A 21,582-nucleotide genomic window follows, 5' to 3' on the forward strand; every position below is an offset into this window, starting at 1 on the left:
ACTAGAATTGCCACTTTCAAGAACAAGCAAAATACTTTGAGTTTTGAAAATGTCCAAAACACAAGTTTCCCAGTGTTATTCACAGAAAACGCCTTGACTGTCCCTTCTGGGTTTTTTCTTGATGCTTATAATGGATAAATAAATATGACCATCAATAACAATGCTTTCTTGTAGGATTTTATTGTAACTACTGAGTATATCTCCTGCAGTCAGGTATTACCTCCTTATCTAAGCCTTTTTAAAAATACATATTGTGAATTACAGACTCCAATCCCCCTCACCTTCTCCCACCATACCCAAATAATTTATGAACCCTCATATTCTTCACAAAATCTCTGAAGAATGAAAATGAAGTAGTGCTTTCCCCTCTAGTCCTCCATATTAAGGTCTAATTGCAACAGCTTGCTACATTCTCTGCTCTGTAAAGGGCACTTGTGTATTTTCCTATATATGAAATAAATATTTACCTTGATGCACTTAGTCAAAAGGACAGCCAGGTCTGTCTATGTTTGCTTATGAGATTTCCCATCTTAAAAATCTTTAAGAGGCCAACACTGAACGACCATCGTTTCATGCTATGTCGGACTGGAGCCTGATGGTGCTTGGTGGTGTTTTATGTTTGTGGCTGTGTGGACTTAGACTGTGTGACATCTAGATATGTGTGCACGTGATAGCAGTCTCCACGGCACATCCAAAACAGTTCAACGGATTGGAAGTGTTGTTAAATTTATTCTATTCAGGTGGCAATAGTGAGCAAAGGACTAGTTTTCAACAAGAGTACTTCATGGCAGCCAAGAGAAACATGATTAGCCATTCCTGACTGCCTATTGAATACAAATTTTCATGTCTAAACACTAAGCCAAGAGCACCAGAGCATCCTATTGGCAAAAATGGTCATTTGTCATTTAGCTAACATGTTCATCTCACCAGCATAGGGCAACCTTATAAGTGTTTCTTCTTGATACTGGATGATGCAGAATTACCAAGATTTTTTGTTCTTCTTGTTGTTTAGTTGTTAAGTCATGTCTGACTCTTTGAGACCACATGGAATATAGCCCACCAGGCTCCTCAGTCCATGGGAGTTTCCAGGCAATAATACTGGAATGGTTTGCCATTTCCTTCTCCAGGGGATCATCCTGACCAGGTATAACAATACTTGAATTCATTCAAGACTACTTTTGAGTAGCTGATAAAAATGAAAAATTTTATGTGTGTATTGTACTTTTTTACATATAATTTCAGAGGGTGTGATATACCCCAGATTCAAATTTTCTGCTGACCTAAGAGTTTATAATGTCTAGAAAAATGACTTGGTGATCATTGGAGCTGAAATTTCAAATTATTCTAGAGATGATGCTTATATTTGTTCTTTTATAAGATATATTGAATCATTCTGAAATCATGATTTCATGCATTGGGATAAAGGAGGATATATTTGCTATACCAAAGAGATCTAAAACAACAGAAGCTTACATATAACAGAAGTTCATTTCTCACTTCCCTGACTATTTGGAGTGAGCAGTCAGGTTGGAAGGGTGGCTCTGCTCCATTAGATTATTCCAAAACCCAGGTTCCTTCCATGTTGTTTTCCGTCATCTTTGTCATGGTGGAAGCTGCCAGTGCTCCCACCAGTGGAAGAGCAGACTTGAAGGGCCATTGGTTTTCCTTTAAATAAATGATGTGGAAGTAGCACTCAACACTCAGCTCAGATCCCATTAGTGAGAATCAGTCATGTGACCGCATCCAGGGGCAAGGAACGCTGGACACATAGTCTGTGGTGGTCCCCATCCAAGTGTGTGCCTCTGGGTGGCCAGATACCCAGGAGCTTTTGAAGTCCCGCCCAGTCTTTGCACCCAGCACATAGTCACGTACCACCTTTCCCATCAGGAGCAGACATGGCTCCCAATGTGAAATGGTTTGCATTTTGTCACCTGTAAACAGTTGATTTGTCTGGCTCTACCCATCTTCCCTCAATACACAACGTCAGTGGAGGAATAGGACAACTACAGTAAAAGCATTCCTTTAGAAAAGAAATCAAAGGAAATCCCTTCCAGTGCCAAAATTCTGATGATCAGGAATTTCTGGGACTCCCTACCCTACCTGGGGACTTGTCCCCTTGGGTAGACCCTCTGGGAGGTTCTTCTTTGTCCAGTATTCTCCTTAGTCATATCCGAGGTGAGATAGAAAGAGTACCTTCTTTGGGGCCTAATTTGAGACTGGATGATCACAGGCTTTTATGGGCCAGATTTCTGCTTTCCTAGCAATGAGCCTCTCAAAATTTAATCAGGTTAGGCTAGTCTCTGCCATAAAAACAAAGCCGATTATGTTCTTGCTTTATTTTAAAACTCCAATTCTCTTTAATGGTGATCACAGATGATTCTCTCAAACATCCTACTTTGCTGTCTTTGTAATCAATCATCAGAACAAGGTTACCACAAAGGGTTTCTTGTAGATCTATCATTTAAAGAGAAGAGGCATATGTAGAAGCAGAAGCAACTGGATCAGGTTATTTTTGTCAATGTTAATGGAAATGCTGAAGGCAATCTTATTTCCAGATCAGACTAAATTTTTCTGATAAAAATGATGAGGCTTCAGAACCATTTTGTTAGCCCATTTCCAATAGCAATTCACTTCAGTGCAACCTGAGGAAGATGTATCTGCCTTTCAGCTGCCCATTGGTTTAGAGGCATTGAGGCACAATGCTAACAACTCTTTTAAAGTCACTTTCCACAAATTTGTTAAATTCAGCTGTGGTGGATACAACTCTATAGTCAGATATAGTCAGCCCAGTCATGATTTGGTGGCAGATAACCCCTTTCCTTCCATGGTAGAGCCTTGCCATGGCACACACTCACACACTCATGCCCTCTCACAAGCAATTCCCCAGATAGCCAAGACTGAACTCCCACTTCAGCATCTGCTGTATGTGTTTGCTTTGGTGCCCCTCACCCTGCCTGATGCACTTTCCTGGTCCATCCCACCCAGCTTCTGCCTTAAACCAGGACCCAGAGAGTCCAGGCTTACTGCTGGAACCATTACAGATGACACGAGATGAAACTGAAAGCACACTAAGAGGTTTTGAGAAGAGATTTTCTGTAACAAGGAAACTCTGTTTCTGAAAAGATGATGAAAATGTATGCAAGGTGTTGTTTTGTTTTGCTTTGGTGAGGCAGTCTTTGAGCCATGGGTGAGGAAGGACTGGCATGTGCTATTGGGGCCAACATAGAAGTACAAAGCCGCACCTTGAATCTGGAACTTGAAGAAATAGGGACAAAAACCCAGAACAAAATCTGTATAAAAAATATGAGGTCAGGTTCAAAGCCAAGAGTCTCAGGGTAAACCATGAGGAATACTAAAAAGTGAGGGTCCAGTCAGGGACAAAAGCCAACAAAGGCATAGAGGAGCTGGGGTGGAGAAGAAGTAGGCGAGTGAGGATAATTTCCAAGAGCATCAGCTGAGCCTGTTTGAGGGGCTCAGGCTCTGTGGGCACAGGTGCGCCTTCACCTGCTAATGGCTCCTGCTATTCAGGTCCTAACTACGAGCAGAGCAGTGAGCCAGGGGCACACAAGCATCTGCAGAATAGCTCTTGTATGCCAGGCACCCTCATAGGATCTACCAAAGTTTGCTCATTTAATTCTAGCCATACAACTTTAAGGAAATGTCAGCTTCACACTTTGCAGATGAGGAAACTGAAACATAGTTCAGATCACATAGCTAGTAAGTGTCAGAACTCAGCGCCCAGATCTACCTGATGCCAAAGGCTTTGCATTTTTCATCTAGCAGAGGTGAGAACACGTTTAAAATGATCCGTGAATTTTCTGGGCACAGTCAATTTCTGTCTCTCTGCTTTTGTCCTATAGACATAATGGGGTAAAAGCTGTCTCTGAGCAAGGATTTCTCTCATTAAATGGTATGTTTGGTTAGACTGTAAGAATCTTTAGAGAATTTAATTTTAACTCCTTGAACTAGACCATCCAGTATTTTATCAAAGATAGTCCAAAGGCTTAAACAGATTTTTCTCTGTGATGTAAGCAAAAGCCTTCATCAGTCTTTGATTTTGTGAAATTTCAATCTGTGAACAATGACTGGTGGGGAATTCAGTTAATAATGTAATCATTTCATTAAATGTATTGGTCTTAGGTTATCCAGTTGCATCCCGCCCATGTTTGGGAACACAGCATGCTTGCCTTGGTATAGTCCAAATCAGAATGAAAGTCTTTCAGCCTAAAAATACAGAACAGCAGTTTTCCTGATGCTCAAATCGTCAGTCCTGTCAGGAGCAGTTGCCCGCCAGTCAGTTCAGGCACAGAGTGGAGGTGCTGAGCCTCAAGTGAGTTTGCAGTGCCTGCCAAACTCTAGTATTGAAGTAGCAACAAAACCATGGACCTAATCACCCCGTATTCTGCCATGTCCATGAGCAGAGTGCCTCAGAGAAACACGGATCTCAAAGAAGAATGGAGCAATGATTGTACACAGTGATCTCTCACTGAATACAACATGGGTGTTGTTAACCATGATAATCACTGTTTTTTTCCATCAGACATTTATGTACTGCTTATGATGTGCTGGGTGTTGTTCTATGCTCTTTATGGATATTAACTCATTTAACTTTTACAACAGTTGCATGAAGGCAGAACTGTTATTATGCCAACGTTAAAGTTAAGGAAACTAAGGCATAACTAGTTAAGTAACTTAGGCAAAGCCACAGACCTAGTAAAAAGCAATCCTATAAGCTCCTTGTCGGAAGGGCGATGATGATAAGGCAGGTGTAATAATGAGTGACGAGTACTCTGAGATTAGTGAAGGGAGAAGAGAGGGCTTAGTAACCTCACATGTGCTACCTACACCGCTTCAGTCACTACACTGCTCCCTGTGGTCACCATCTTGTATCTCACCTACTTCAAAAAACCTGAAAAATTTTCTCTGTGAATATATTTAGGTGAGGAATCTGTGATAATGAAATAGGAAATGATGAGTGAGGTGGAAGAATAACTTTTACCTAAAAACAGCCCAAAGGCAATGATTCCCTTCAATGGAGCACTTGTCCCATCCCGCTGCTTACCTCCCATAGATAGACAGACTTCTAGGAAAGCCTGACATGGCATTATTCCTTGCACAGAGTTTATAAGACTAGATCCATTAAATATGGTTATGTTAGCCCTTCTTCTGAGACTTCAAAATAGTTTTATTATACTGAACACTTTCCTGTAAAGGCATTTACTAGTCTGTGATTTTCCTATAAGGCAAAAATGATTATCATACTTACTGGTGATATAATTATTCATCTTGACAGTCATGTTTCCAAAAACTGCCATATTTAAATTCAATTTGGCTCACAAGTTTTGCATTTTCCCCACCTACCTTCACAGTCACCACCCCCTCCTTCCTGCCTGCCTTCCTCATCTCCCAGGACACAGGTGCCTGCCACATGACCACATTCAGAGTTTCCCTGTGGAATTCGTTTTTAATGAAAAAGATAAAGAAGGTTGATGGCATTAGTTTTCTGATATTACTTCATTTTACTAATTCCTTTCATTGGTTTGCCAAACCCAAACTATAGTTCCTGTTTAAACTAGGCCTGTTTGGGACTTTTTAAACCCTAATCGCAATTGTACAGTGTCTATAAAATGACATGTTTCCCACGTCCTCTTCTGAGGACTCCATGCAAAGCAGGGAGATGGTCACATTTGAAATAACTAGGCAATGATGTTCTGAGTCAAAATGCTTAATAAATAAGAATGATGGAGAAAGAAAGGCAGTGCAAGAACATTAAAAGATAGGGGTCTCATTTGCAAGAGAGAAAAAGAAGAGACAATATGGAAACCAAGAAATACCATGTGTATTACTGACGACCAAATGTAGGCAATGAAGGGGAAAAGTGGGATGAAAAGTAAAGCAGGGAAGTATTCATTTTATTCAGATTATGTGAGGATCTAAGAATCAATTGAATCCTCAGGCAGTCATCTGCATGGTAAGCCTGGGTACAAAGCAGCAGATGAACAGTCATCTTCGAGCACAGAGACGGCTGAGTGTGAGGCACTGAATACATCGGCTGCCCTACCAGCGGCTGCCCGACAAGAACTAACCGGCAGGAAGGTCAGACTCACCTTCTCTCTCTCACCTTCCGAATATCCTCTGCTGCCTTGTCATATTCCAGCTGAGTTTCATGCATTTGGTGTTGTACATATTGTTAAAATGAAAATTAAAACTGTCAGACTTGGGTGGCTGGGGTACATTTATAATTTATCACCTTCCTTTATAGTTAAAAAGAACAACCAGGGAAACGCAGCTTAGCTCTCACTCACAAACTCTCAGCACTGCGTGAAGCATGCTTGGGCCTCGTAGGACAGATATACTGCACACATTTAGCATATTTATTTCTCCCCTTATGGAACTTTTTCTTATCCTTGGTATGCTTAGCTTTAAATATATTCAGAGGCTATAAATATTACATGGAATTTTGAGATCTGAAAAATAACTTCTTCATCACTGATTTACTGATAGGCTGCAAAGAACAAGTTTAGTATCTATATTTACATGATAAAAATGTTCGGTTAATACACTGGGCTGTTTTTAGCCATCCATGGCAGTGCTATGATTACATTTTGATCCTTATGTGAAAAAGGAGAAAAGGGAAGCAATTTAGAATGATCCCAGGTTTCTGTCATCTGCTGGTTAAACAGAAATTCACTGAGGTTGGGGAGATAGGAAGAGATGCTGGTTTCCATCAGTAAAGTTGTTGAGTACATTTTAATGAAGGTGTGAAGCCAGATACCAATTCCTTGTCCTTCAGATATTAGAATCATGTATAACATATATTTTCAAAAGCTCATTTTGGTCCTCATATGAATACAAATAATAGTTACCATTTATTACTTGATTTGCTCACCTTATCTTACTTAATCCTTATAACAACCTTGTGGGTATTTTTCTCATTTTTACAAATGAGAAAATTGAAACAGAGACATTAAATTACTTACTCAAAAACCACACAGCTGATAAACGCAAAGAGTTTTCTGGTTCCAAAACCCTTGTCTGTTGCACATCTGTAAAATAGAAGATATGCCACTTTTTTACATGAGTCACACGTCTCCCTGGTGACTCGATGCCAGAGTGGCCCTCTCAAAGTTCCCCTGTCCAAGACGCTCTTCCCTAAGCCCTTGGAGTGATCTGAACCTGCTGCTAGTGCCCTGTGTCAGGGCTCAGCCATGGTGAGAGTGGAGTAGAATCAAGAACATCCAGTGCCTTCTAAAGCTTCAGTGCTACAAATGAATCTTAGAACATTGTGACAAGTGAGGGTAGCTGACCTTAGAGATTTTCTAACTCATCTCAAACATTGCAAATTCTAGCCAGTCACACACCACCTTCATTTCAGCCGACCCATCCATCACTTTTACAATTATTTAATACATCGTTTAAATAAACTCTTTAATATTAAATGCATTTATTATAAAAGGAACTTTTACATCACGATTTGAAATGGAAAACCAATACACTTTCCATAAATTGAAGTGAACCATAAAAAATACAGACAAGGCAAAGTAATGTTATTAAATCCTAGCCAGATAGGGCCAAAATCCTTTGAAACTGATAGCCAGGTTTTCTTGTGCTACATAGTTGAAATTGTTTGGGATATTAAAGACATTGTAGCATCAAACTGAGGCTTTTCTCCTTGAATAAACAGGAGGATTAAAAAAGGAATTAGAGGGAAATAACTCTTACCCCAGGTGGTTCAATGTTATTTAATGCCAAGTCCCTGTGCATGAATTACAGTCATCTCTAGCATAACCAGTAGTCTGTATTCATCACTTGGAAAATTCAAGTTTTGTCTATTTCCCACATTGTACTAAAAAAGAAACCAAGATCCAGTAAGGTAAAATGATTTTCCACTGGTACTTAGTGGATGTTCAGTGAATGCATAAATGAACTATTTGGACATATTTGGGCTTTTGAATTGAATGTGGGTTCTAATTCTGTTGCTACCATTTAATGTCAGTATGATCAAAACCCATTTGGTCTATTGACGCCCAGCAGTGTTTTTGCTAATATTGCATATTGCCTCATAAGTTGAAGATACTGCAAAAATGGTAGCTAAAGAGCTGGATACAAATTCTGCAACAGTTTCAAGTTCAACAAGCCAAACCTAACATGGAGTTGGAAATCCAAGATGTATTAAATAAGCAATAGGGTATGAATCTTTACATGGATAGGAATCTTGTTGTATTTTTCATTCTGAATTCAACAATTACATCCTACTTTAGTTTATTGGGATTTATATAGTATTGGGATTCTATATAGTATTCTTGGGCTTCCATGGTGGCTCAGCTGGTAAAGAATCTGCCTTTAATGCGGGAGACCTTGGTACAATCCCTGGGTTGGGAAGATCCCCTGGAGAAGGGAATGGCTACCCACTGCATTATTCTGGCCCGGAGAATTCCATGGACTATATAAATCCATGGGATCGCAAAGAGTCAGACACCACTGAGCGACTTTCACTTTACACTTTAGTTTATTGGGCACTTTTCTATTTGCCCATCTAGAGCAGATCAAAGATAAATAGGATTACTCATACAGAAGATAAAGTTATCTGCACAGGCCTCCTCTGCCTTCCTTGACCATTTTTCCTCTTTATCCCCCATGCTATTGGAAGGAGTTTTAAAATTCTGAGCTCCTCATGGACTCTTCCAACTGCTTTTCCAACTTGCTTCAGTCTCCTCACTCAATCTCAGCCAGATTAAGCAGTTGAGATTAAGCGGTTATGATAATGCATCCCAGATGGCCTCGCTGTTCAACAGCAAAGCTCAGAGATAGTTGAAAACAAAGCTGAAACAAAGTCATTGCAGTAAAGATGAAAGAAGAGTGGGGAGAAGATTTGGGCAACAGCACAAAGATACTCCTCTAAGACAGAAGGATGCTGCTCCTGGCACAGCACACTCCCCACTGCCATCTCTGTGGTGCACACAGCCTGGCTCTCTGGTCCAGGAGTGGAGTCTACAGAAATGTTTCCTTTAGATCAGCTGGTAAAGAATCTGCCTGGAATGCAGGATAACCCAGTTCAATTCCAGGGTCAGGAAGATCCCCTGGAGAGGGAATAGGCTACCCACTCCAGCATTCATGGGCTTCCCCAGTGGCTCAGATGATAAAGAATCCACCTGCAATGCAGGAGACCTGGGTTGGGAAGATCTGGAGGAGGGCATGGCAGACCACTCCAGTATTCTTGCCTGGGGAATCCCAACAGACAGAGGAGCCTGGTGGGCTACAGTCCATGGTATCCCAAAGAGTTGGACATGACTGAGCAACTAAGCCCACACTGTACATTTACCAGCAGAGCACTATAGGTGGGTTATGCCCAAAGGGCTGTGAAGGGTGGCATTTTCAGTCATTTGATTTCATAAGTTGGCTAAGAAAGAAGTTAAAGTACATGTAGTATGCTCAGTCGCTCAGTCACATCCCAACTCTTTGCAACCCCATGGACTATAGTCAGCCAAGCTCCTCTGTCCATGAGATTATCCCGGCAAGAATTCTGAAGTGGGTTGCTGTTTCCTTCTCCAGGGATCTTTCTGACCCAGAGATCAAACCCATGTCTCCTGCATTGCTGTGTGAATTCTTTACCTCTGAGCCACCTGGGAAACTCCCGAGTACATGTCAGATGTTCCTAAATGATTACCTGCTCAGTCTAAATTCAGTTTCTCCTGACTGGCGTCTATTTTTAAGTTTCACCTGACTTCTCCTAATGTCATGACCTGCCTTCCCCAAAATTCCATCATTTTAAGCAGCAGCAACTCTAACAGCAATTACAGACAAGATCTTATTAACCCAAATACCTTGCTTCCAACTGTGCCAAGTCACCTTTTTTGGAGAACAAAGGAAATCTGAAAAGTGAATTTGTGAAGAAAATATTCTTTTTTAAGTTCAAATTCAGTAGTTAAAACCAATATACCTCTCACTTCATGAAGTTGGTGACTGTCTCCTAGCCCCAATACCTAGGAACTTGTCTGCATTATAATACTCAGTAAATAGTGTCAAATGAATGAATGAATGTACATGTGCACATATAATGGGCTCAGGAATCAGATGTGGATGTTTATTCTGCTACTTCCACTTACTAGTGGTGTGACTTTAAGCAAGGTACTTAAAGGTGTGACTTTAAGCACATGCTACTGTTCTTTTTAGGATTAGAGATAACGTATGTAGTGCCTCTGGCACAGTACCTGGCCTGTAGGAGGAATTTAATAAATGGTAGCTAAGTGCATCTGTACTCTGTCCATATTATTTGGGGGTATTAAAGAAGTTTGGGGCTTCTCTGATAGCTCAGCGGGTAAAGAATCTGCCTACAATGCAGGAGACACAGGTTCGATCACTGGGTCAGGAAGATACCCCGGAAGAGGAAATGGCAACCCAGTCCAGTACTGTTGCCTGAAAAATTCCATTGACAGAGGAGCCTCGCATACTACGGTCTATTTACTTGCAGAGAGTCAGACACAACTGAGTGACTAAGCATGTATAAGGAAGCCTAAAACTGCTTTTTCCCTCAAAGATCCAACTATCTTTTTAGTCAGTGTCACCAGTGGGACATAATGCTGGATGCCAAAGGGGACATTAACCTCGAGAAATGGGAAACATGGGGGAGATAAAAGAGGAAGAAAAGAATTGACTATAAAAGGTAGACAAAGAGTAGAAGCCAAGCAGAGGAGCGGAGTCAGAGTGACTTGATGACAGCACCTGCCTCATTAGGAGCTGGGACAGAAGGACTTACCTCTCTCAACCTCTCCTTTCATTAGAGCATCCTCTCAGCCTACAGGAGAGGTAGAAGTTGGAGATTCTGAATGGTCACCTGGGAAAAGCCCTAACATTTCCTGCCAATGTTTTTACTCTTTTGTATGCCCAACTTAATAATTTATTAGTTGCTTACTCTAGCAATTCAGCAGATATTTATGGAGCAATACCAAGTCCAAAAGCCAGTTGTTGGCACCTCAACAGTGAGATACTAAACATTTTAGGTCTCGAACTGCAGCAGATCTTGTCTGTGTATCATCCATAGGTGTGTATTTCTTTTATCACTTTCACTAAAACAAGTGGCTTTCTCAAGTGCAACATGATGATTTCCTAGTATCCAAGAGTTAAGACTAGCATGCTGTTAACTTTTTACTTCAAAATTGTGAAGGCAATATGTGAGAAGAAAGGGAGGAATGGGAATTGTTTTCATTAAGATATTTCATTAGAATATCTTTCCCAGATAACCTATTCACGAAGAGATAATTCTCAGGTTTCTACTTGGATACTGCCGTTATCCAAAAAGTCATTGAAATAAGATTGCTACAATACATTATATTGTCATATTCACATACCTATTTAAAAGAAAAAATACTTTGGTGATAGTTCCTCAGCAGAATACATTATGTTCTCTGAATGAATAAGATTAAGAAGGCAAAATGTCTAGAATGATGTTATTTCCAAAAGTAATTCTTCATAAAAACACCAAGACTTTTGGCACTCCATAAATATCATTTTTATAACTATTATAATTAAAAGAACCAAACTGAAAAAAAAGATGTTGAGCCCAATATGAAAATCACCCCCATGCCTTCCTCTCTGAAGGTGTCCACAATGATTGGAAGTACTAGGATTATGCAAATTAAATGAGGAATTGTCTACAGTGACCTCCTCTTGAACTAAACAAAGCTTTTAAATTGCCATAAATTTCTGGAATTGTATTCTCAAGTGAGTCAGTGCCAAAACCGTAAAATAAGGGCAGTACATGACAGTAGCCGCCAACCAAATAAACTAGCTCCTTCAGGAGAAGCTGAAGGATGTCAAGGTAATGCCTAATTCAGTTTACTATAATAATCGTGTGTGCATGCTCAGTTGCTCGGTCATGTCCGACTCTTTCACAACCCCGTGGATTGTAGCCCACCAGACTCCTCTGTCCATGGAATGTCCCAGGAAAGAATACTGGAATAGATTGTCATTTCCTCCTCCAGGAGATCTTCCCAACCAGGGTTTGAACCCATGTCTCCTGCATCTCCTGCATTGGCAGGCAGATTCTTTACCAATGAAGCACCTGGGAAGCCCTCATTATAACAATACATGTAAACTTTTGTGTAGGAGGTGCTGTGAGAGATACAAGGGGAATACATTGCATTTCTGTCCTTAGAGATTGATAGTCTAATGAGCTAGACAGACAATTATTCTAACAACTGTAAGGCAAAGCAGGATTCATTCATTTATTCGGTATGCATCAAGTATATATCATGTGTCAGTCTCTATTCTAGATGCCGCAAATAAAGCAAAGAACAAATATCTCTGCCTCCATGGTATAAAGACTGATATGGAGAAAAAGCAGAGAAGGGGGATGGAGTGTTGGCTCAAGAGATAAATAAGGTGTCTGGGGGAGTCTTCATGAAGAAGGCGGCATTTGAATAAAGACTCAGATGGCTCAGTGGTAAAGAACCCACCTGCCAATGCAGGAGATGCAGGTGACTCGGGTTTGATACCTGGATCAGGAAGATAACCTGGAAAAGATAATGGTAACCACTCCAGTATTCTTGCCTGGAGAATTACATGGACAGAGGAGCCTGGTGGGCTACAGCCCATGGGTTTGAAAAGAGTCGGACAGGACTTAGCAACTGAGCACGCACGAGGGTACACACATGAAGAAAGTAAAGGGGTAATTCACTGGGAGATCAGGGAAGATCATTCTAGGCAGAGGAAGAGCAGGGCAAAGGAAAGAGACCGTGTGTAAGGAATGTAGGCAGATGTGTTTAGTGCTCAGAGTGAGCAAGGAGCGGTGGGAGAGGGTGAGAGCAGATGGGGTGTACTGGCATCTGCCTGACTCTGACAGCCCAGGCTTTGTGGATTATTTGTGTTCCTTACCTCCCTAACAGACCCTGCTGCTGCTTTCTGCCCTTAGCATCCTATCCATTTCTACACTTTTCCCTGTGCGAGAAGGGCTTTGGTCATCCTGTCCCTGACTTTGGGGCACAGTCCCTTTCCACAGCTTACTCATCTATTTTCTTACCTGGCTTAACTTTTCTGACATTAAAAAAAAAAAATCAAATGAATAGGTTATCTCTCAGGATAGCATCTGAATCACAGTCCAGCCTAGAATCTGCAGTCCTATGAATAATGCTGCAAATGATGGAAGGAACAGGAGGGGTGCAGACAGGCTTGCAGTCAGTGCATAGGAGAAACATGAAAGATGTTTCCTCGGGGGCTCTGAAGAAACAGCCCATGGCACCCTCCCAGTCCTTACCTCTTGGCCAGATGGGTCTTATCTCTCATACCCCTTCCACCCTGTTTCTGCAGCCTAGCCATCACTTATACAGGAAACTAATCAGTCACTGAGTTCATGCATGGACAGGATCCCTTCCCTGTGTGTTTCTGAGTTTTCTCTTCCTGTTCAGCCCTTGTATCTTTGATATCTTTTCACCAGGATGTGAGAGTAAGCACAGATAATAGAGGGATAAGCAGTGACTGTGATGTGAGCTTAAAGGGAACCTGAATAGGTGCAAAAATTTTGATATTGGAGGGAAAGAAAGATTGACAGAGAATAGGGAGAAAGGGAAATGTATCCAGGGCCTATATAAGGAGACACACCCCAAGCCCTGCATAGAAGCAGCGATTTCCAGTATCCCTGACTGCTGGTTAGAGTCACCTGAGGATCTTTTGAAACCTACTGCTCAGTTCCCAGTTAAATGGGAACCTCTAGAGTGAAGCCCTGGAGAAGGCAATGGCAACCCACTCCAGTACTCTTACCTGGAGAATCCCGTGGACAGAGGAGCCTGGTAGGCTACAGTCCATGGTGTCCCTAAAAGTAGGACACGACTGAGCGACTTCACTTTCACTTTTCACTTTCATGCATTGGAGAAGGAAATGGCAACCCACTCCAGTATTCTTGCCTGGAGAATCCCAGGGACAGAGGAGCCTGTTGGGCTGCTGTCTATGGGGTCGCACAGAGTCGGACATGACTGACGTGATTTAGCAGCAGCAGCAGCAGTGAAGCCCAGGCTGGTATCTCCTTGACGATTCTGCTGTGCTTCCAGAGCCAAGGGCCACTGAGTGGAGCTGTAACAAAGACTATTCTCTGCTGATTCTACCTTCCTGCAGCTGTATGCAGAGGACCCTGCCTGCCTGCCTGCTTGCCTGGGAAGGACTCCTTCCTGGGCCTCCCTCCCACTTTTGGGGCCTCCAAAACTTTTGCGGCCCCTCTACCCAGACAGCCCTGTATTGGAGAGGGAAAGGGATGACTAAGTGATCCAGAGTTTGCATAAGACCCTTGGGTCAGACCTTGGATCCAGGTCAGTAGTGCAGCCTTGGGCAAGTTACTTAACCTCTCCTGGCCTCGGTTCCTTTACTTGTAAACAAATAATTATAATAACACCCACCTCACGTGCTTGTGCTGATTCCACAAAGTCTAAATGTAAATTTCCTCACGCAGAGCCCAGCACATAGTAGACAGCTGCTATTGCTGTCAGCCATGCATGTCAGCTTGATATGTACAGCCCAGCATGTTCCTAGCTTCTGGCTTCGAGGTGTGACAGTTTCTTGATTCAGTGCATCTTCAAACTTGTACTGTTTTTAATTTCTCTCTTCTCTCTTCTCCATGGTGTCCCCCACATCCCCATCTTGCTCCCTCTGCCTGGCCTAGCCTCTCTCTGTCCTTCACTCAGCCTGCATGATTCCTTTGCATCCTTGAAATTCATCTCATGATCATCTCCCTGAAACTCCCTTCACCTTTTGCCAAGCAACTCACTTTCTCAGTGCTCTGAGAAATAGAGAATAGAGACGCCCTCTACTATCTCTAGCTCTGATTTTATCACAGTGTGTTATAACTATCCATGTGCGTACCCCTCACCCCTACTACAACTGAGCTCCTCAAAGTACTTTATCTTGTTTATTTGGTGCTTAAGACAGCGTCCAGTATACCACAAGTGCTCAATATCTTTTGAATGACATAACTGGTCTAAAATATATTTTCTGGTGGCCTGTTAAGATAGACACTCCTGTCTCCCACCCTAAAATTTCTATCATTGGAATCATTTTCTTGGGTTAAATTACAAAAATACCACCAAATGGACAGAAATCTAGTTAAAATGTACCTGTGTTTACACATCCACACACACAGATACAGGATAGAACAGAGGAGCAAGGACTGTCCTCTGCAAACAACCCCATCCTCTCCCTTGGCCTCAGTGTCTTCAGATGAACAGTGGAGTCCTGGGCTAGAGAGGCTCTCAAGTTCCTTCCACTTCTAAAACCCTAAGAATCTAGGCTCAGAGCTTGGGGAGGTTCAGAGAAGCTGACTCTGAGGGAGGAAGATGGAGGAATGGACAGGTCCATGGAGACCAGATCCAGCATCATAATCTGATGGGCAGAAGACTGAAAGGGAAATGATGCAATCTGTGTGGGAAGAATAATCCAGAAGGAGCAGGTCTTGATGCAGGGCCAGAGGACCCTGGAGAGGGGCTGAGAAACAGGGAATAAGAAATGGGGATACACAGGAGGAGGATGAGGCCACTGGGGAGCAAGTACAATGGAAGGGCTCCGGGGAGAGGGATGAAACTGGAGAGTTGGTTAGAGGTTCAGTTGACAGAAGCATAATGTGGATAAGAGAACAGTGAAGATGTCACATAAGGTACAGTCTACCTAGCCCTGAAAATCTCCCAGAAGAAAGTCAAAAGTCAAGTCCTCCGAATTCGGAGTAGCCTGAAGGAGTCTTCGCCTCAGCTGATGAATGGGACGAGGCCCACAGGTCCAGCGGTTAGCCCATCTTCCAGAACTACTGCACCCGGCCTTGGTTCACAGGAGGCGTACACGTGTGCTTTGGTGCAAGAGCTGTTTAATATCTACTGCACCTGAAACTATTCATAAGTCTGCTTTTCTCCACTGTCCCAGCCAGAACTCTCCTTTAAATCAGGGCAGGCCACCTCCAGGCTGTGAAAACTGCCCTGTTTGCTGTTGCTCTTATATTTCAGGTGGACAGCATGGGACAGCTCTGTGACTAATAGCACATTTTTGGAAAATGCCTGTCCTGCTGGTATTTGGCTGAATTTTGAACAACAATCTAACTATGCTGGCTAGCCAGCTACTGTGAGAATGAGAGGGTAATCTTTATTCATTTCCAACGTTTATATAACATAACAAGATATGGCAAACTTAACAGTAAACCCTATGAATAAATTAGCATCAAAAGTTAAAAAAGAAAAAAAAATTGATATGGATATTTGAAAACAAAATTACATTTGCCAATAAATTTTAATTCGTTGTAGCAGAAAATGATAAAAAAAAATGAAGGGTATTTTTGCAAAGTTTTACTGGGAATTCATAAAATCATGTGAATATACTGTTTACAAATCAACTGTCTATACCATGGTATGCACATTATGGTCACTGCATGGTCCTTATTTTTCTCATTCTCTCTTTAAAGTGAAAGTTGCTCAGTAATGTCTGACTCTTTGCGACCCCATGTCCATGGAGTTCTCCAGGCCAGAATACTGGAATGGGTAGCCTTTCCCTTCTCCAGGGGATCTTCCCAACCCAGGGATCGAACCAGGTCTCCCACATTGCAGGAGGTTTTCTTACCAGCTGAGCCACAAGGGAAGCCCAAGAATACTGGAGTGGGTAGTCTATCCCTTCTCCAGCACATCTTCCTGTCCCAGGAATTGAACTGGAATCTCCTGAATTGCAGCCAGATTCTTTACCAACTGAACTATCAGGGAAGCCCCATTCTCTCTTTTGGCAACAGTTAATAGACTGGTGTCTGAGAATATTTCCCTGAGGATATAAGCTATGAGACTATTGAAAAAGGTGAATCATTCAATAATCTATAAGATTATTGAAAAAGGCAATAGGAAATTTAAGATATAGGATGCAAAATATTTATAAAATAAAATATAGAAAAATTAAGATGAGGAATAAAACACACTATACAGTAACGGGAAAGGAATTTCCAAATGGGAGTCACACCACAGTCACACACTTGGCATTTAGTGGAAGGGTACACTGGAATATTGAATGCCTACAGGATTAAGGCCAAAGCTGATGGCGAACACTGGTAGGGAACTATAATAGTCAGAAGGAGAAATATAGAGAGAAAAGGGGCAAGAAATTTTCTTATGTATGAAATTTCACTTAAACATGGAATTTACTTATATAATTCATATATATGTGTATATGTGAATAGAAAGTGAATTGATAAAGAATTTTGGTTAGCGATACACAAATCTGAAAATATTCACGTCTAAAAGTCCTGAAGGACTTTTAAAGAAATATTATTTCAATTTCAATTTAGCTCCCCCTAGTTTCTAGTCATTATATAAGAACTGTGGTTCCCTAAGAACTTTAAGAACACTTTCCCTCCATATGACACACTCTTAAAACTGTCTTTTAAGAGCTGATATAGTATTATGTATTTTTGTAGTTGAAAAATTATTGTCAAAGGAGGGAGACTACTTTGCATTTTTTTGCTTACTGAATGTATAGGGAAAGTAGCTAACTTTTTTAAAAGTTTACCTTTGCAACATTTTAAGAACAGAACTTTTATTTGCTACTTTGTTTCCTATTTTTGGAATCTCTCCTCAAATATGGTCACTTATATTGCCAAGTTATAACCAACCTGTATAGCATATTGAAAAGCAGAGATACTACTTTGCCAACAAAGGTCCGTCTAGTCAAGGCTATGGTTTTTCCAGTGGTCATGTATGGATGTGAGAGTTGGACTGTGAAGAAAGCTGAGCACTGAAAAATTGATGCTTTTGAACCGTGGTGTTGGAGAAGACTCTTGAGAGTCCCTTGGACTGCAAGGAGATCCAACCAGTCCATTCTAAAGGAGATCAGTCCTGGGTGTTCATTGGAAGGATTGATGTTGAAGCTGAAACTCCAATACTTTGGCCACCTCGTGCGAAGAGTTGACTCATTGAAAAAGACCCTGATGCTGGGAGGGATTGGGGGCAGGAGGAGAAGGGGACAACAGAGGATGAGATGGCTGGATGGCATCCCTGACTCGATAGATGTGAGTTTGAGTGAACTCTGGGAGTTGGTGATGGACAGGGAGGCCTGGCGTGCTGCGATTCATGGGGTCGCAAAGAGTTGGACACGACTGAGCAACTGAACTGAACTGATATTGTCTTTACCTACTTCTCTTTGACAATCTATGTAGTAGATATTTGCATTAGATTGCTCCTGAAATGTATGACAATTGGAACATTAAGGTAGTTTCCACCCCATTTCCAAAATTGTGCATACAACTTTGATGCATCTGTGGGGTCATGCATTCTCTGGTGACATTGCCCAATTTTTCCTGTGAAACATTTGTGTGCTGAGGTAGATTTTTCTATAGGCTACCAATTACATAGGTAATTTTAGAAATGCATTTGGAAAATTTGGTCATTATGTGAAATAAACTCTTTTTTCCTTGTGAAATGCTTTTAATAGTAACTAAGTTACCTTCCTCTCTCACTTCATAAAACTACCACAGTGCAGTCCAGTAGAACACTTTAGGGTGATGAAAATCTACATATGTGATATGGGACTTCTAGTTACATTGAGCACATGAAATGTCCTTAGTTCATCTGAGGAACTGAATTCTTAATTTTAAGTGGTCGTGATCATTTTATTTTTATTTATTTCTATTAAAGTATAGTTGATTTACAATACATATTAGTTTCAGGTATACAACATAGTAATTCAATATTTTTATAGATTATATGCCATTTAAAGATATTACAAGATAATGGTTTAATTTCCCTGTGCTATAAAATATATCCTTGTTATTTACTTTATGGATAGTAGTTTGTATCTCTCATATGATCCAGCAATTCCACTGCTGGGGTATATATCCAAAGAAAACTGCTGCTGCTAAGTCACTTCCGTCGTGTCCGACTCTGTGCGACCCCAGAGACGGCAGCCCACCAGGCTCCCCCGTCCCTGGGATTCTCCAGGCAAGAACACTGGAGTGGGTTGCCATTTCCTTCTCCAATGAAGAAAAGAAAACTAAAACACTAATTTAAAAAGATGCGTGTGCCTCCAGTGTTAGTAAGAGTGCTATTTACACTAGGCAAGATATGGAGGCAACCTAAACATCCATCAACAGATGAATGAACAAAAAAGATGTGGTGTACATATGCAATTGAATATTACTCGGCCTTAAAAATCATGAAATTCTGTCATTTGTGACTGTGAATGGACCTAGGGACTATTATGCTTAGTGAAATAAGTCAGACAGAGAACGACAAATACTCTATGTTATTCCTTATAAGTGGAACCTAAAAAATAAAAGAAATGAATGTATATAACAAAACAGATATAGAGTATATGTAGAAAGCAAACTAGTGGTTAGCAGTGGGGAGAGGCAGAGAAGACAATGGCACCCCACTCCAGTACTCTTGCCTGGAAAATCCCATGGATGGAGGAGCCTGGTAGGCTGCAGTCCATGGGGTCGCTAGGAGTCTGACATGACTGAGTGACTGCACTTTCACTTTTCACTTTCCTACATTGGAGAAGGAAATGGCAACCCACTCCAGTGTTCTTGCCTGGAGAATCCCAGGGACGGGGGAGCCTGGTGGGCTGCCGTCTATGGGGTCGCACAGAGTCGGACATGACTGAAGCGACTTAGCAGCAGCAGTGGGGAGAGGGAAGGGGGGAGGGGCAAGATACAGGAAGAGAATTAAAAGATCATGATTATTTTAAATTTGAATACCCATGTGTGATCAGTGGCTACCCTATTAACAGCACAGAACAAACAGGTGTAGATTGTTCCTGTATACATTTTTCCACTGAGAACTAACCTTTCTGCACCTCATCTTTCTCATTAGCAAAATGAGAGTGTTGACCATGTGATTTCTAAATGTACTTTGCAGCTCAAACTTGTCTGACTCTCTATCCCAAAACATCACACTCTTTACACCCAGCTTTAATTCTATAATAGCCTAAACTTCAAATATAATACTGTAAACCTTTAGTAGCACCAGTGAAAATGACCCTGTACACTTGAATTTCATGCAGAATCTTTGCTAATCAATCACTGTTATCACAACCACTTTTTACACAGATCACAGAAAATGTTTTTTTTCCTAAAACTGCCTTTGCACAATTGCAACTACATCAAAAGTCGACACTAGGAAAACATCCTCCTGTGAGGCTCACCTAACTCTCCCACATCCCTTCGCTCCCTGCCAGAGAACTTCATCAGTGACATCACTGATCCCTACAATAGCAATTAGAACACTTCTCCCTCTGCTAGATGCCAAGATTCTTGTTGCAGGGGGCTTGTCGCAATTGTCTACATCATCAGTTCCTGGAGGACTGCCTTGCCAGTAATGAGACCAATATAACAATGATGATAGTTAAAATTTACCAAGAGCTTGCTGTGTCCAGACATTGTACTAAGGGATTTATAGTCTCATTTGCTCTCACAAAATCTATGCGGTAAATACTGTTACAATCTCAGTTTAATAAATGTATGATAAATGAACAAAGAATCAAGTCAGAAATGGCTTTTTCTTTTCCTGGAGTTGTCCTTACTCATTATAGACAAAAAGAATTTCTCAACAGCCTTTTCTACAATGACAAGGTCTTAGCAGCAGTTTTTCTTCATTGCAGAATGTAATGTGAGTACCTAATATTTGTAGCAACCAAGGGTTGAAAGAGCAATGCTTGGGAGCTATAAAGTGCCCAGATTCGCTCACTGACATTCACATCGGACTGGAGCTAATTGCTTACTCTATTTTCCTGCACTTTTTACTCTTCAGCAGTTGTTTTAATCAGAGTGTTGCTACAGTCTTGGTTTGGTAGTTTTCAGTTAAATGCTGTGATAAAAATACAAGTCGGTGATCTACAGGTTTGTTTCTTGTTATTGTTTAATCTCCTGGCAGTTTAGTATATTGACTATGGAGCAGGTTTTATTTTTTCATGAAAACCTATATTCGGAGCGTAGGCCTAATTGGCTTCTCTTTAAGGTTCTCCCTACTGGAGTGAAAGCTCCATGAGGGCAGGGATCTGGTCTGGCTTGTTCATCTCTCCATGTATCTGGAGCCCTTGGAATAGTGCCTGACATAATATAAGCACTTGGTCACCATTTATTGGATGAATGATAACCAAAATTTAAAGTATTCACAGGGTTGCACTATGTTCCTCTATCCCATTTTGTGGGGAGAGGGGTTACAATTTTGCCCTCTTTGAAGAATATTTTGCTACTTATAATACTAAGAAACATGGACTAAAAAGGCATGCACACAAAACTTGATGTGTTTCTAAAATTCTTAAAATATTATTTAGCTATATTAAGATGTGATTGAAGAATATTTCCAGTGCTCAACCTGGAGTGGCGGGGGGTGTGGTATCAGAATTATCTAGAAGACCTATTCAATGCTACAGAGGCTCAAATACATCAAACTAGTAAATATAACAAAAAACAAGCAGAGTCACAGATATAGAGAACAAACTGTAGTGGTTACCAGTGGGGAGAGGAAAGGAGGAGGGAGGGACAAGGGGTGTGTGTATGTGTGTATGTATGTGTATTCAATTGCTCAGTCGTATCTGACTGTTGGCAACACCAAGGACTGTAGCCCTCCAGGCTCCTCCATC

At 41.3% G+C, this 21,582-nt stretch overlaps 1 protein-coding gene across 2 annotated transcripts in view; it reads left to right on the plus strand.

The window, feature by feature from the left end:
- HS3ST5 (heparan sulfate-glucosamine 3-sulfotransferase 5) overlaps window positions 1-21,582 on the plus strand; it is a 198,533-nt gene that overhangs the window by 104,272 nt on the left and 72,679 nt on the right. The window contains exon 4 of one of the 2 annotated variants that reach the window (XM_070795942.1): window positions 1,013-1,144. The exons of the other annotated variant lie outside the window; for it this stretch is intronic. The gene's annotated coding sequence lies outside the window, so the exon portion shown is untranslated. The remainder of the gene's footprint in view (window positions 1-1,012; window positions 1,145-21,582) is intronic. 2 annotated transcript variants of the gene reach the window in all.

The sequence above is a fragment of the Bos indicus genome, chromosome 9 (genome assembly GCF_029378745.1).
Source record: "Bos indicus isolate NIAB-ARS_2022 breed Sahiwal x Tharparkar chromosome 9, NIAB-ARS_B.indTharparkar_mat_pri_1.0, whole genome shotgun sequence".
NCBI classification, from domain to species: Eukaryota; Metazoa; Chordata; class Mammalia; order Artiodactyla; family Bovidae; genus Bos; species Bos indicus.